Here is a 16,185-nt window from a genome sequence, read left to right on the forward strand (position 1 = left end):
ACCCAGCTCTGTAAACCTGCACATTAGGAAAATTACTCACACAGATACTTTGGTTTGGCTGTGGCAGGTGAAATCAGTGTAAAAGGGCTTCTCTGAAAGACCTTTAATTATTTGAAAATAAAAATCATCACTATTTTCCCTTATCCCCCTTCTATTTTGAGCTAAATACTTCTTCTTCCCAGTGGTAGCATTTCTTGAATGTGAACAGCTACAAGTTATTCCTCTCTTCTCATACACTCATATATCACCAAGCTGCTGGAAACACTCAATGACCTGAAAAAAGACAGCCCTGACATTTTAGTGTCCCTTTTGCTTCTTGATATAAGGTTACCCTTCCACTTGACTGCACCAGCTCATTGCCTCACTGCTTATATTAATGGGATCCCCTTGAGTGCTGTTTTTCAGAACCCTCCTGTTCCCAAAAGAAATTTGCTTCAGCAAAGGAAAAAGAAAAAAGTCACTACAACTGTCTGGAAGGCAAAAACTTCATTACTTCATTTTACAAAATCTCTCAGGGTTAGCTTTTTTTTTTTTTTTCCTTTGCTTTCTTTGCTTTTTTTTGGTTTTGCTCTTTTTCTTTTGTTTTTGTTTTGTTTCCTTTGGCAGCAGGATGGAACAGAGACCTTTCAAAATATTTTGGGAGGGAAGGAGTTTGCCTCATGTGTTCAAAGCACTGGTGTGGCTGTAGGAAGCTCATCTTCAACTGCTGGCTCAAAATGAAGTGGAGAACAGAGCTGAACACTGTGGTCCTGACCTTCTTCACTCTGACCACCCAGAACTGGAGCAAAACCACGTGGGGTCATTTGCTTTATATGTCCCCCACTTTGCACATCATAAACTTCCTTTATGATCTGGCTTTGAGCACCAGTTCATGAGGCAACCCTAATCCAACTACAAGATATTAGTGAGCAAAATACAGTAGAAAGTACTTTCAACATCTACTTCTCAATTCACATCTCTTCCAACCCAAGCAATTCTATGAATCTATGAATCAGAAAAGTAATTTTCTCCCCCCCCATTTTTGTGCTTATTCTACAGCACTACATTAAAATAAAAAGGTTTTTTCCTTATCACACCAATATAACAGTGAACATTCTGCTGAGCACAACTCAGTCCTTAACATAACTCCTTCTCTTAATAATAATCATCCTGCAGTTTTCACTATCAACTTAAGCAATTTGTCATTGTCCTTAGCCCATAAATCATAACAACTTACCTAATTAACTCCTGTAATTATCTCGACTCAATTAGCAGCAGTTGTCTACCTAATCCATAGAACTGAAAGTCTTTTTCTATTCTACAGAGATTTTCACTTCCAAATACAACTTCCACTCTCCACCCTGAATTCCAGTGTTTTAACCCTATCTTTTTGTACTTCTTGTACCTGGGCTGCATCAAAAGCAGTGTGCCCAGCAGGGCGACTGAGGTGATTCCCTGCTCTGCTCCCATGAGACCCCACTTGGAGTAATTCATACAGTTCTGGTGCCCCTGGCATAAGAGGGACATGGAACTGCTGGATTGGGTCCAGAAAAGGCCACAAAGATGATCAGAGGCTGGAGCACCTCCCCTGCAGGGACAGGCTGAGAGAGTTGGGGCTGTTCAGCCTGGAGAAGAGAAGGCTCCAGGGTGACCTTAGGGCAACCTTCCAGTAACTGAAGGGGGCTACAGGAGAGCTGGGGAGGAACTTTTGACAAGGGCTGGGAGTGACAGGACAAGGGGCAACGGCTTTGAGCATGAGAGGGAAGATTTAGGCTGGAGATCAGGAAGAAATCATTCCAGTGTCTTGCCACCTTCACTGGAAAGAGTTGCCATGGGAGGTTGTGGATGCTTCCTCCCTGGAGATGTTCAAGGCCAGGTTGGATGAGGCCTTGAGTAACCTGGGCTGGTGGAAGGTGTCCCTGCCTATGGCATGGGATTGGAACTAGATGATCTTTAAGGTCCTTTCCCACCCAAACCATTCTATGATTCCTGTTCCCTTCAGTGTCTGCAAACACCTGCTGGTAAGAAGAACTACCTAATAAGCAGACAGTTCTCTCTAATGTATAAATTACTAGCTAGGAAGTTAAAAACTGCCAGCAACACACCTGACTTTTGGATGCAAAGCACACTGAGACAACTCAGACAACACTGATTAGAGGCAGGGTATTTTCATGCTGGAGGACAGCTAGCTGCTCTGATTCTTGTTTCCACTGCCAAACACAAATTCCTGAACAAATCTGCATATTTCTATTCTGTCTACATGCCGTATCTGTAGGATGTAATTTAAAGATAGCAAGACCCTTACTGTTAATTTATATTCTTCTTATCAGAGTTCACACCGTGTGAAGAGGCTTCTGTCCTGCCATCGTGAATGAATGTTATACAAGGCACTTTAAAACTTCTTCAGACAGTATTTTAAACTTCTTCAGGCAGTATTATTCTCCACTGAATTTCCCACTTCTTGTTCTCTTAACAAAAATAATCAATACAAACAAAACAATAAAAAGGCCCCAATCACACTTATTTCCTCCTAAAACATCTTCCTGATCTTTAATACAACAGACATACAAACCTACAATAGGCTATCACTGACTCTCCTACATCTGAAAAAGAGTAAGAATTGCTATAAATTAACATAACGTCTCCCCCCATATGTTTTGTCTCTAACTTTAAATAAATTAAGAGCAAAGAAAAATAAATTCTTTTGTGAGCAGGTTCTGCTCTTAATTGACACTAAATTACTGTGATGCACTTGAGAAGGCAAATACGAATTCCAGCTTCTCTCCTTGTAACTCCATCACAGAAGGAGCTACCTGGTAGAAAGGAACAAGAGATGGTTGTAGAATCACAAAATGGTAGGGGCTGCAAGAGACCTCAAAAGATCATCCAGTCCAACCCCCCTGCCACAGCAGCATCACCTAGAGCATGTCACACAGGAATGTATCCAGGAGGCTTTTGAATGTCTCCAAAGGAGACTCCACAACCTCTCTGGGCTGCCTGCTCCAGGGCTGTGTCACCCTCACAGCGAGAAAGTTTTTCCTTCTATTCCCATGGAACCTCCTCTGCTCCATCTTGGCCCCAGTGCCCCTTCTCCTGTCATTGGACATCCCTGAGCAGAGCCTGGCTCCGTCCTCCCAACACTGCCCTGCACATCTTTATCAACATGACTGAGGGCACCCCTCAGGCTCCTCTGCTCTAGGCTAAAGTGACCCAGCTCCTTCAGCCTGCCCTCAGCAAGGAGATGTTCCACTCCTGAGTAGTAATATGGCACTAAGACAATAGATGTATATTCCTTAAGTCTCCTACATATTCACTCGTTCATGCACATGACTCAAGGTTTTCCACACTACCCACACAACTTGCCTTGACTGTGACCCCAGGAGAAGTACCAAAGACACAGAAAAGGTTGTTCGGTTGCTACAGCTCCTTCAACCTCTGTGCAAAACCTGACAAGAAGAATGCCAATTAGTGTCATTTATGGCAGTGCTATGCTGTGATGTGGACAGTTGTCCTCTGGTAACTCCAGTGGGACCAAGACAATCTTCTGGAAGTGGCATTACAAACAGCAACATCCGTTACAAGACAGCCTCTCTTGTCTCTGTGCTCTTAGGATTCCAAATTCTCCTCTGAGAAAAGGGAGATTCCTTCCAAGACTCCACACAGAACTGCTAGTCAGGCTGACAGACACATAACAGGCATGCTGTGAGATATGGAGGATAAGGAACTGTGTATTGTCAACACTAAATTAAGTCTTCTTGTGCCCAAATGGTATGGAAAATGGATTATGTGACAGAAGATCAACAAACAAGTTTCCATTGCTATCCTTTATCACTTTCAATCAATTGGAAATGGAGTCACTTTGTCCTAATTTGGGTAAGCAGACCCTCAATACCTCAAGAAACACAACATGTAAAATGCACAAATCTGCTGTGGAATGAGAGCCAAATGAAGGGTGAGGGAAGTGACTGCTACCCTGTACTCAGAACAGGGGAGGCCATGCCTTTAGCACTGGGTTCAGTTCTGGGGCCCTCACTACAAGAAGAAATTGAGATGTTGGAGTATGTTCAGAGAAGGGCAATGAAGGGGATGAAGGGTTTGGAGAACAGGACTGGTGAGGAGCAGCTGAGGGAAATCGGGTTGTTTAGACTGGAGAAAAGGAGGCTGAGGGGAGACTTTCTCACTCTACAACTCCCTGAAAGGAGTGAACATTGTATTTCTTCTCCCTGGTTAAGAAGTGATAGGATAACAGCCTCAAGTTGCACCAGGGGAGGTTTAGATCAGATATTAGAAGAAACCTCTTCACTGAAAGGGTTCTCAAATACAAGCTGACCAGGGAGGTGGTTGAATCCCCAACACTGGAGGTGTTAAAAGACACAGAGATGTGATGCTGAGGGACGTGGCATAGCACTAGAGTTGGTAGAGACTTGGACTCAATGTTCTTTGACCTTTGTCTTTTCCAGACAAAACGATTCTGTGATTCTGTGTTTCTCTAAGCACCAAATCACAATGAAAAATGATCAAACAGATCTACTTAGCATCAAACTATCTCCTGTCCAGCCACCAAATGTTTTTTCCTTCTTCAGTAGAACGAACACCAGATTCGGAGGGTGAGACTCACTGAAGGACGATGCTTCATTTAACCACATGAGGGCACACCACGCTAGAGTAACAGCAAGCCCCTACCTCCCTTGTACTGTGTGCTGTGTGACACCTGCCACTGCGCACAGCACATACTTCAAGTGAAGAATTCAGCACGAAGTGAAGCTGTTTAGCATGTCATTTTCCCCGACAGATCTGTTAACAACCTTCAAGGCAGCATTATTTAAGATTTGGTTCTCAGAGGAACTGCAGCGAGTGGGCAACAAATTGTATTGGCTAGGAGAAAAGAAACAACAGAAAAACAAGGCAAAAAGGATGGCAATTTTGCACAGTGAAGTTCTACAGCTTTGTCTGGTCAGTTGTGGGGTTATTTATGTTCAGGGGAGGAAAAAGCAAAAGTTTATTTCATAGACTCATCGAATGGTTTGGGTTGGAAGGGATGTTCAAGATCATCTAGTTCCAACCTCCCTACTATGTGCAGGAACATCTCCCACCAGCCCAGGTTGCTCAGGGCCTCATCCAACTTGGCCTTGAATATCTCCAGGGAGGGAGCATCCACAGCCTCCCTGGGCAACCTCTTCCAGTGTCTCACCGCCCCCACTGCAAAGAATTTCTTCCTAATCTCCAGTCTAAACCTGCCCTCCTCAAGCTTTAATGCATTCCCTCTCATCCTATCACTACAAGCCCTTGTAAAAAGTCCCCTTCTTGTAGGTCCTCTTCAGGTACTGGAAGGCTGTGCTTAACGGTCCCCCTGGAGGCTTCTTTTCTCCAGGCTGAACAGCCCCAACTCTCTCAGCCTGTCCCCATAGGAGAGGTGCTTCAGCCCTCTGATCATCTTTGTGGCCTCTTCTGGACCCACTTCAGCAGTTCCATGTCCCTCTTATGCTGAGGGCACGAGAACTGGACACAGTGCTCCAGGTAGGAGTCTCATAAGAGCAGAGTAGAGGGGGAGAATTCCCTCTCTCATTCTGCTGGTCACACTTCCTGCTTTAAGAGATATTTCATCTAGAATAGAAGCTTTAATATTATCTATCTTTGGGTTTTGTTTTGTTTTCCAGTGACTAAGATAGTGTATTAGGGAAAATAACATAAGAGGATTTAAATAATCCTTAACTGGGTAGTAAACTAAGACAGCAGGTGATTATAAAACCAGGTAGTTCCATGTTTAGGTTTATCATAGCCAGGATGATATCCCCAGGCTTCCACTATCCATAGAGAGAAGTTAGTACTGCTTCTGTGAGCACCCTCCAATAGCTCCCCAAAGGTGCTGTTATTCTTTGTGAACTTTCCTAAGCAACATTTAAACCAATCATATACATTACTACAATCCTAAGAAAAAAGATTTCCAGGAGTTTCACATCCAGTTAATGTAAAGTACAGGGAGTGAAGGCAGTAAAACACTCCAGACACATGCAGCAGTTTGTACTTTAGTTTCTCTGCACCAAGCAATGCATCTTGTTTTAATCATAGAATTGCTTCAGTTGGAAGAGACTTCTAAGATCACTGGGTCCAATTATCAACCTAACACCACGTGGCCACTAACCCATGTCCCAAAGTGCCATGGCCACATGTTTCTCCCAGGACAGTGACTCCCCCACCTCCCTGAGCAAATGGAACAGCCACACCACTAGCATTCAGCTGCTGGCATGCTTATGTTGTGAACAGGGAAGAGAACACTACAGAGCCTGTAAATATAGAGCAGCTATAAATTCTCACTCCAAAAGACAGAAGAGAGAATTCCCTGAATGCTGTTTTTTTAGGCTGCTGCTTCTGCACATTTCACACCCCACATAAAATCTCCTTCGTCAACTTAAAACTCAGAAGTCATCTTGGTCTAGATATCACCATAAGTTAATTTGGGCTGGAAGGGATCTTCTGACATCTCTAGCCCAGTCCTTCATCAAAGCAGGGACAACTTTGGTGTAAGACAAGGACTTGTTCCAGTACAGCACTGTCTTGAGCCCCCAGAAGGACTTTGTACTGCAGATGTGGTCTTACAGCTACTGATTAGAGGGCAACCACCACTTACCTTCCCCCTCTGTTTATGCTTATGCTAAACCCAGCCCAACAGCTCAGCATGAGCCTCACCTTCTTTCCACAATGCTGCTCTTCAGTCTCATGTCCTGGATTTGTTCTCCACTGGGACTCTCCTGTTCTGTTCTATAGAGCAATGCCCCCACAGCCTGTCTCTAGCCCTTGTCACAACATCAGGTTACTCCATCCTGCCACAGGACATCGCAGTGGCTTTCGTTGAGCTTCATTAGGTTTCTGTAAACCCCTTTCATAGAATCATAGAATGGTTTGGGTTGCATCATCTACTTCCAAACCCCTGCCATGGGGTCCACTAGGCAAAGGCCCCATCCAACATGGCCTTGAACACCTCCAGAGAGGGCACATCCACAACCTCCCTCGGCAACCTGTTCCAGTGTCTCACCACCCTCACTGGAAAGAATTTCTAATATCCAGGCCAATTTCTTTCTAATATCCATTTCCCCACCCTGTTGAGGTCCTCATGGCAGCCCAAGCTTTCGAGCATATTGACCTTCCTCCCAACTTGGTTTTGCCTGGAAATCTACTGAGGGTGCATTGCACTCCTTTACCCAAACCAATGTCAGGACATTAAACAGTATCAGCTTGACACTAAGCCCTGTAGAAGGCCCCTGGCCATCGGTGGCCATCAATCTTTAGCCACTGCTCTTGAAGTTTGCAAGTACAGCCAATTTCTGACCTGCTTTGTAGCCCACCTTTCACCTATATATTGCAGAGAGGCTTAGAAGGCAAAACCTGTATTTCATCTACAGTCATGACTCCTTCCCTTGACAGAGCACTCAATTTCTCTGCACCTTTTCCACAGCAATAAAGAAAGGTGTCCTAAAAACTGGAAAAGGAATAAAATCACATTATTTACAAACAGATCCTGTGAGAGACTTGAAGAGTCTGTTGAAAGGGTGTTTTGTTTCATTTTACACAGAATCACAGAATGGTGGGAGTTAGAAGGGAACTCTGAAGATCATCTAGTCCAACCCCCTGCTAGCGCAGGATCATCTAGAGTAGGTCACACAGGAAAAGCATCCAGGCAGGCTTGGAATGCCTCCAGAGGAGGAGACTCCACAACCTCTCTGAGAAACCTGTTTTAGGCTCTACCAACCTCAAAAGGAAGAATTTTTTTCCCTTATGTTTACATGGAACCTCCTGGGTTCTACTTTGCATCCATTAACTGTTGTCTTGTCACTGGACACCACTGAGAAGAGTCTGGCTCCATCCTCTTGACACTTGCTCTTTAGATATTGATCAGCATGGATGAGGTCCCTCTTAGTCTGCTCTTCTCCAGCCCCAGGTTTCTCTGCCTTTCCTCATAAGAGAGATGTTCCAGCCATCTGGAACAGGAGAAAGGACTCAAGATGTGACCTCATCAGAGCAAAGTAGAGGGGGAGGAGCTGCTTCAGCTGCTGGCCACACTCTTCTTAATGCACCCCAGGCTGTCATTGGCCTTCTTGGCCATGAGGGCACACTGCTGGCTCATGGTCAACCTGCTGTCAATGAGTTTAGTTTTTGTAACACCAACTGACTGAACATGCAACTTTCAACTGCAATGAAATTCAAGCTGCCATTAGATGGTCATCTATATGGTGTATCTGCCACTAGAGAACAACCACCTCACCCATCTGGGCTGGTAGCAAAATAGCTTTTCCACAGAGCACATTCCATGTACTGTGCTATGGTGGAACACAAAGACAGTTAATTTCATTTTATTTTAGAATTTCATCATCAGGGACACCTCACACTAGATCAGGTTGCCCAGAGCCACATCCAGCCTGGCATTAAAAACCTCCAGAGATGAGGCTTCCACCACCTCCCTGGGCAACTTGTTCCAATGTCTCACCACCATCATGGGGAAGAATTTCTTCCTAACATCCAATCTGAATCTACCCATTTAATTTGCTCCATCCCCCCAGTCCTATCACTCCCTGATGCCGTAAAAGGTCCCTTCCCAGCTTTCTTGTAGCTCCCTTCAGATACTGGAAGGCCACAAGAAGGTCTCCTGGGAGCCTTCTCTTCTCCAGACTGAACAGTCCCAACTCTCTCAATCTGTTTTCATAGGAGAGGAGCTCCAACCCTCTGATCATACTCATGGCCCTTCTCTGGACACATTCCAGCACATTAATATCCTTCTTGTATAATAGGGGCTCCAGAACTGGACACAGTACTCCAGGTGGGGTCTCAGCAGAGTGGAGCAGAGGGAGAGAATCACCTCCCTCGACCTGCTGGCCACACTTCTCTTGATACATCCCAGGCTCTGGTTGGATTTCTGGGCTGCAAGTGCTCACTGATGGCTCCTGTTGAGCTTCTCATCCACCAGCACCCCCAAGTCCTTTTCTTCAGGGCTGCTCTCAAGCCAGTCCCTGCCCAGGCTATATCGGTGCTTAGGATTGCTCCGACCCAGATGCAGGACCATGGTATATAAGAACCTTTCCAGAAACCACCTCTGGTCAAACTAGCAGCAAGTACTGGCTTCCACCCAGGATTTTCCAGGAACAGAAACCATCTCTGTAGTCCTTCTGCTGATCTTGATTTTTTTAGCAGAGGAATAGAGAGCAGCAACATCATCCCACACAGAGCTAACAGCTACTTTTGGCCCACAGATTCCACGGATAGATCTGGTTGAGTAGACATCAACATTTTTTTTAATTGTTTCTTTCAACAAAGCCATGAGTAATACATCTAATTATCCTGCTGCATATGCTACCTAACCCTTTCTAATCATCACAGCACCAGGCATTTGCCTGCCTACCTGAAAACTGATTTTGAGGGTGTGTTTTTCACACTGTGGTAAAGAGATTAGATTGTTTTCTCCTCCTGCTGCAAACAGAGTAGTTCTTCCTGACCCTCTGTCTCTTACCCTTACTCCTATCAGCATCCATCTTCTGAACAATAATGCAGTTCCTGCTTGGATTAAACCTAGCCATGTGGAGAAGGAAAGAACAAAATCACAGATTTACAGATGCACAGATTGCATCAGGTTGGAAGGGACCCTCAAATGTCATCTTGCCCAACCTCTCTGCACTCAGCAGGGACACCTCCAACTAGATCAGGGTGCCCAGGGCAACATCGAGTCTCAGCTTGAATGTCTCCAGGGGTGAAGCCTCAATCACATCCCTGGGCAACCTGTTCCAGTATTTCACCACTTACCATGAAAAACTTCTTCCTAATGTCTGACCTAAGTCTCCCCTGCCCTAGTTTCAAACTGTTGCCCCTTATCCTATCAGCCCAAGCTCTTCTAAACAGTCCCTCCCCAGCCTTCCTGTAGGTCCCCTTCAGACATTGAAACGTATCTCTAAGGTCTCCATGGAGCCTTCTCCTCTCCAGGCTGAACATCCCCAATTCTTTTAGCCTGTCTTCATAGGAGAGGTTCTCCAGCCCTCTGAACATCTTGGTGGTCTCCTCTAGACCCACTCCAGCAGGTCCATGTCTCTCTTGTGCTGGGGATCTAAATGACTAAGGGGAAAGAACCCCAACTGGCACTGAGATCCAATAAAAGGCTTAAGAGACGAAAAAGAATCCCACATTTTTAATGCCAGCAGGAAGCAGCCATTGGAAGAACAAAACAGCAGGTACCAAAAGGAAGGTGCTATGTCTGAAACACAGACAGTGTCACAAAGTTGGTTTTCAGCTCATTCTGACACAACAAAGGCACACAAAGTAAGTTTTTTGCTAATGAACACACCTTAACTAACATTAAAATGTATGGACTGCAGGCTGCATTTTGAACAATAAGCGATTTACCGAGGATCAAATCCTTACCAATACGTGGCTCCATACTACAGCTTTACACCAATTATCTCAGTGGGCTACTGCTGCTATAAAGTAAGAAAAATGTAGATATTTTCCCCCAGTCAGCTTCCTAACAAGCAACTCTTAACTGTGTTTTAATCACAGAATTTATCAGGATTGGAAGGGACCTCAAAGATCATCCAGTTCCAACCCACCTGCCACAGGCAGGGACACCTCACACTACATCAGGTTGCTCAGAGCCACATCCAGCCTGGCCTTAAAAATTTCCAAGAATGAGGCTTCTACCACCTCCCTGGGCAACCTGTACCAGTGTCTCACCACCCTCATGGGGAAGAACTTTTTCCTAACATCCAGTCTGAAACTACCCACTTCCAGTTTTGCTCCATTCCCCCTAGTCCTACCACAGGCAGGAACCTGTCACCTTAAAAAGTCCCTCCCCAGCTTTCTTGTAGCCCCCTTCAGATACTGGAAGGCCACAAGAAGGTCTCCTTCTCTTCTCCAGACTGAATAACCCCAACTCTCTCAGTCTGGCGCCATAGCAGAGGTGCTCCAGCATATTCCAAAATGACAAAATTCTCCATCAGAAGTGAACACCACTGGCCTGTAACTTAGCTTTCTTCTCCTGCTTACTACTGCTCAAGAAAAGAATGGTAGTTCTTCACTATCACAGAATCACAGAACCATTAAGGTTGGAAAATCCCTCTAGGATCATCAAGTCCAAACTTTTACCCAACACCTCCATGACCACTAGACCATGTCCCAAAGTGCCACATCTACTCTTTCTTTGAAAACCTCCAGGGATAGGGATTCCACCACCACCCTGGGCAGCCTACTAGACATGCTGAAAACCATTCAGCTGTTTTGAGGATGCAGTTTATCTTTGTCTGCAGAGCAACCCAGATAGTCAGGAAAAATTTGTACATCTCTAACCAGACACACAAATAAAAAGAAAAGAAAGGACTGACTCACAGAAGACCAAAACTATATAAACACACACATCTGGATATACAATACAGAAAGTTCCAGGCAGTTATCACAAGGAACATGTCACACCTTGTGTAGCTACTATCTGTACTATAACCTAGAGGACAGGAGAAGGGGAATGGCTTGAGGCTGAGGGAGAGCAGGTTTAGACTGGATCTTTGGAAGAAGTTCTTCAGTACAAGGCTGGTGAGACCCTGGAATAGGCTGCCCAGCGAGGCTGTGGATGCCTCCTTGATGGGGGTGTCGGTGTGAGCTGAAATTCCCCTGCCCACCAACAAGTAACCAGGCTAGCCCAGTCTGGAAGCAAATGAAGGCTGTATTTACAAGCAGAGAAATGCAATGAATATGTACAAATATACAAAATTCACAACATTCACAAATATATACAATCAACAGAAAAAGCACAACCGATCTCCCTTTGCTTCCCCCCAAGGGGACCCTTCCCAAAGGGGCCTCTCTCTCTCCCAGGAGCTTCCCCCCCAGACCCCCCTGGACAGAGAAGCAGAGTTAGTTAAGCAGAAAGTTGTTAACTTAGCTGCCAAGGTCAGTGTGTTATCTTCAGCCAGAAGAGAAGAAGAAACAGCAGCCAGACAGCCCAGCAACTGCCCCCACTGCCGAACGCAGAATGTGCAGAGTGCCTACTTTGTTTTGGGTAATAGTTCTTAAACATTTCTATCTATCCAATGGAAGTGTTTAGAACAATCGTTATTTTGCTTTCTTACACCCAATAGTGACTTATTTACATTCTTTCACTGTCTCTGTTTTGAACTTTGCAAGGAAAAAATTAAAAAGACAGTTTCAAACCATCACACTGGGGGTGTTCAGGGCCAGGTTGGATAAGGCTTTGAGCAACCAAGTATAATTGAGAGGTGTCCTGGCCCATGGCAGGGAGGTTAGAGTAGATGATCTCTCAGGTCCCAGAGTCTCATCACCCTCACTATCAAGAATTTCTTCCTAATCACCAGTCCAAACTTCCCCTCCTCAAGCTTCAGTCCATTCCCTTGCATCCTATCACCACAAACCCTTGTCAAATGTCCCTCCCCCAGCCCCCTTCAGGTACTGGAAGGCTGCTCTAAGGTCTCCCTGGAGCCTTCTCTTCTCTAGGCTGAACAGATCCAACTCTCCCATCCCATCCTGTCTCCACAGAAGAGGTTCTCCAACCCTTTGATCCTTTTGTGGCCTCCTCTGGACCCTCTCCAGCAGTTCCATGTCCTTTTTATACTGAGGGCCCCATAACTGGATGTGGTACTCCAGGTGAGGTCTCACCAGAAGAGAGGGGCAGAACTGCCCTCCTTGTCCTGCTGGTCACACTGCTTTTGATGCAGCCCTGGACATAGTTGACTTCTGGGCTGTAAGTGCACATTGCTGGCTCAGGACACACAAAAGCACAGATCTAAAAATGTTGTTGGGCTTGGGGGTTGGTTGGTTGGTTTGTTTGTTTTTAATATCTGAAATGTAAGTAAAAATATTCCACATATCCTGTGGAAAATCCTTTGGAAAAGCTTGACCAGTTCTACATTGTATAGTCACTTGCATTCCTTTAAAAGCTAAATGCAAGTCAGATTTAATTAGGTCATTAGACTATAATTGACATAATTTCATTTGAATTCTCAGTTTCACCTTATCTCAAATCATTACTCCCAAGCAAGAAGAAAGGGGCTGCTCAGTACATTTATTTCAGCCAAACAAAACCATTAGCACTCTGAAACTCCATAAATGGTGAGATTCTTGCAGTCTTTATGCTTTACCATGAAAACACAGAACCTGCACTTCAGCACCAACTGCTTCAAGCCTGCAAAGTCATTTTTTCCAGTTGCTTGGTCAAATTGTTTCCAAGCAGGAAAACACAATATCCAGAAACATAACAAAAATCATATTAATTTGTGCTGAGATGCTGGGAGTTGTTGGACAAGGGGGAAATGGTTTCAAGCTGAGAGTAGGTTTAGAGTGGATCCTAGGAAGAATTTCTTCAGTACGAGAGTGGTGAGACTGGAATAGGTTGCCCAGAGAGGCTGTGGATATCCCCTCCCTTGGGGACAAGGCCAGGTTGGATGTGGCCTTAAGCAGCTGAATCTAGCTGGAGTAGGTGAGCACTGGAGTCCCTTCCAAGTTAATCCACTCTATGATTCCTTGATTAATCCACAACTTCAAGAGGAACTTGGAAGAACAACCTCACTGCACTTGTCCCAGTAGACAGTCACACAGGTCTGCAGCAGAGTGTGGATGCTCAGGAATATATTAGCAGCATCACTGAAGTTCTTAATTTGTGAGGAAAGAGTTGGAGAACTGTGTTTCAACTGCTTCTTTGTTAGCTAACAAGAAACTCTGTAAAGCTTAACAAATATCTTAATAAACATCTAGATAACATCAGCAATTAGGAGGGATGAGTTTAAAGGGAAAAAATGCCTTTCATGGAAGCATTTCTATGAAATTAAGAAAGGGATTATAGACACTGAATAGTAGGAAATGTTGTTTTTCAGGACTAGAAACAGATCCCTGTGCCATTTCAGAGTCATTAAGAAGATTTACATGTCCTGGGTGTCATCCTCCCTATCTAGCACTCTTCTGCCTATCCAGCATTTCTTGTTATTGTTGGCTTTAACCATTTGAAAAATGTTTACCCATGGAAATTGGTTAATTAAAATACAATCAGTAGAAAAGGTTCCATTCTTAACTAAATCAGCCTAAGTTAACATCAAGAGATATCCTCCAGTATTACTCAGAGAGGAATTGTTTCTATTAGGATGGGAGGACTTGGCCTCAAGGTGCACCAGGGGAGGCTTAGGATGGATGTCAGAAGAGTCTGCTTGACTGAAAGGATTCTTAAATACTGGAACAGGCTGCCCAGGGATGTGATTGAATCCCCAGCCCTGGAGATGCTGAAAAATGGTAGAGATGTGGTACTGAGGGACATGGTTTAGCAGCAGCCTTGGCAGAGTTAGAGAATGGTCAGTCCAGATGATCTTAAAGGTCTTTTCCAACCAAAGTGATCCTATCATTCTATTAATACATGCAGGTTTTCAGAAGAGCTAGAACCTGCTCAGTACAGGAATAGGCAGACTGAAAGAGTTGGGACTATTCAATCTGGAGAAGAGAAGGCTCCCTTCCAACCCTGACAATTCCATGATTCTATGTTTGTTCTCCCCAAAAATATTTGTTTGAGAATTCAAAATTCAAAGAATTTTTAATGTTTTTTTTATTTTTGTTTTTATTTAATGTTAATAATATTGACTCCAAAGTAGTTAAGATATGATTAAATTATGTATTTAAATAAATTTGATAGTGTAGCATGATAACGAGTTGCAAACAACAAACCTTGCCTCCAATCAAGGCAGGACTTGGTTTCAAATGGCAGACTCACAGAATCATAGAATGGTGGGTTTGGAAGGGACCTCTGGAGATCATCAAGTTCAACCCTCCTGCCAAAGCAGGATCACCTAAGGCAGGTCACACAGGAACACACCCAGATGGGTCTTGAAAGTCTCCAGAGAAGGAGACTCCACAACCTCTCTGGGCAGCCTGCTCCAGGGCTCCAGTACCCTCACAGTAAAAAAGTTATTCCACATGTTGAGGTGGAACTTCCTGAGTTCCAGCTAATACCCTTTGTTCCTTGTCCTATCACTGGGCATCTCTTAAAAGAGGTTGGCATCTTCTTGACACCCACCCCTCAAATATTTATAGACATTGATAAGATCCCCTCTCAGACTTCTCTCTTCCAGACTAAACAGCTCCAGGGCTCTCAGCTTTTCTTCACAGGAGAACTGTTCATATCCCTTAATCATCCTCATATCTCTCGATTTCCAGTAGTTTCCTGCCTCCTTGAACTGAGGAGCCCAAAACTTGACACAGGTGTAGTTTCACACACAGATCTTCAGTATTTCCAGTATCTGGCACCAACAGCCAAACCTGAAGGCAAACTCTAATAAAGCCTTTGGTTTCCTACGCAGGCAAATGCAGGTGGGAGCATGGTGTTCAAGAGGCTTAAACAGTCGCCTGACACAGTCTCCAGCTGTGCCAGGGGAAGTTTAGGCTGGATGTTAGGAAGAAATTCTTCACAGAAAGAGAGATTTGCCATTGCAGTGGGCTGCCCAGGGAGGTGGTGGAGTCACCATCCCTGGAATTCTTTAAAATAAGACTGGATGGGTTTAGTTAATTAGATGGTGTTGGATGATAGGTTGGACTTTACGATCTTGAAGGTCTTTTCCAACCTGGCTAATTCTGTGATTCTCTGATTCTGTGATTTCATAAACAAAACTGAAGGCACAGAAAGGACATCAAGTTAGACAACCAGAGAAAATTGCCACAGAAGTCTCCTTATTTCTGGACAGAAGATGAATTTAAGTAGTTAAGTATTTATGAGCTTTTCAATGTCATCAGTTCTGAATGGAAAAATAATTAAATTTCACGTTTAATGGCACAAGCAACAATTTCACACCTTTTCAAACCCAAACTATTTCCTACTTAACTATAGATGCTCTGAAAGTTGTTTTTCCTCCCTCTGTTTTCAATGTCTCTGAAAATGAACCTGCAGCTTCAGCCTTGCCTTTTGTTTCAGCCAACCCCAGCCTGTAACCCGCATTTGAAATTCAGCACAGGGAATCTTTGTAAGCCAGGCGCATGGAGAACTAACACAACAGGAAAGCAGCACACACTTAAGGAAAGCAAAAAGCTCTTCAAAGTGTGAATGCCATTTTGCTGTGAGCCTGTACAGCACACGCTCTGATCCACAGCAGCACAGGCTGGGAGATCCTGGAGTCCAGTACCCTGATGGTATTCATCAGGAGCACGACGCTAATGCCTGAGCGGTTTGTAATGAATCACAGCTTCGCC

At 44.4% G+C, this 16,185-nt stretch overlaps 1 protein-coding gene across 6 annotated transcripts in view; it reads right to left on the reverse strand.

Moving 5' to 3' along the window:
* Nucleotides 1-16,185, reverse strand: part of CTNNA2 (catenin alpha 2) — a 546,312-nt gene that overhangs the window by 507,466 nt on the left and 22,661 nt on the right. The window contains exon 1 of one of the 6 annotated variants that reach the window (XM_054391627.1): nucleotides 1,539-1,559. The exons of the other annotated variants lie outside the window; for them this stretch is intronic. The gene's annotated coding sequence lies outside the window, so the exon portion shown is untranslated. Of the gene's footprint in view, nucleotides 1-1,538; nucleotides 1,560-16,185 lie in introns of those variants that run through there. 6 annotated transcript variants of the gene reach the window in all.

This window comes from Indicator indicator, chromosome 23 (genome assembly GCF_027791375.1).
Source record: "Indicator indicator isolate 239-I01 chromosome 23, UM_Iind_1.1, whole genome shotgun sequence".
NCBI classification, from domain to species: domain Eukaryota; kingdom Metazoa; phylum Chordata; class Aves; order Piciformes; family Indicatoridae; genus Indicator; species Indicator indicator.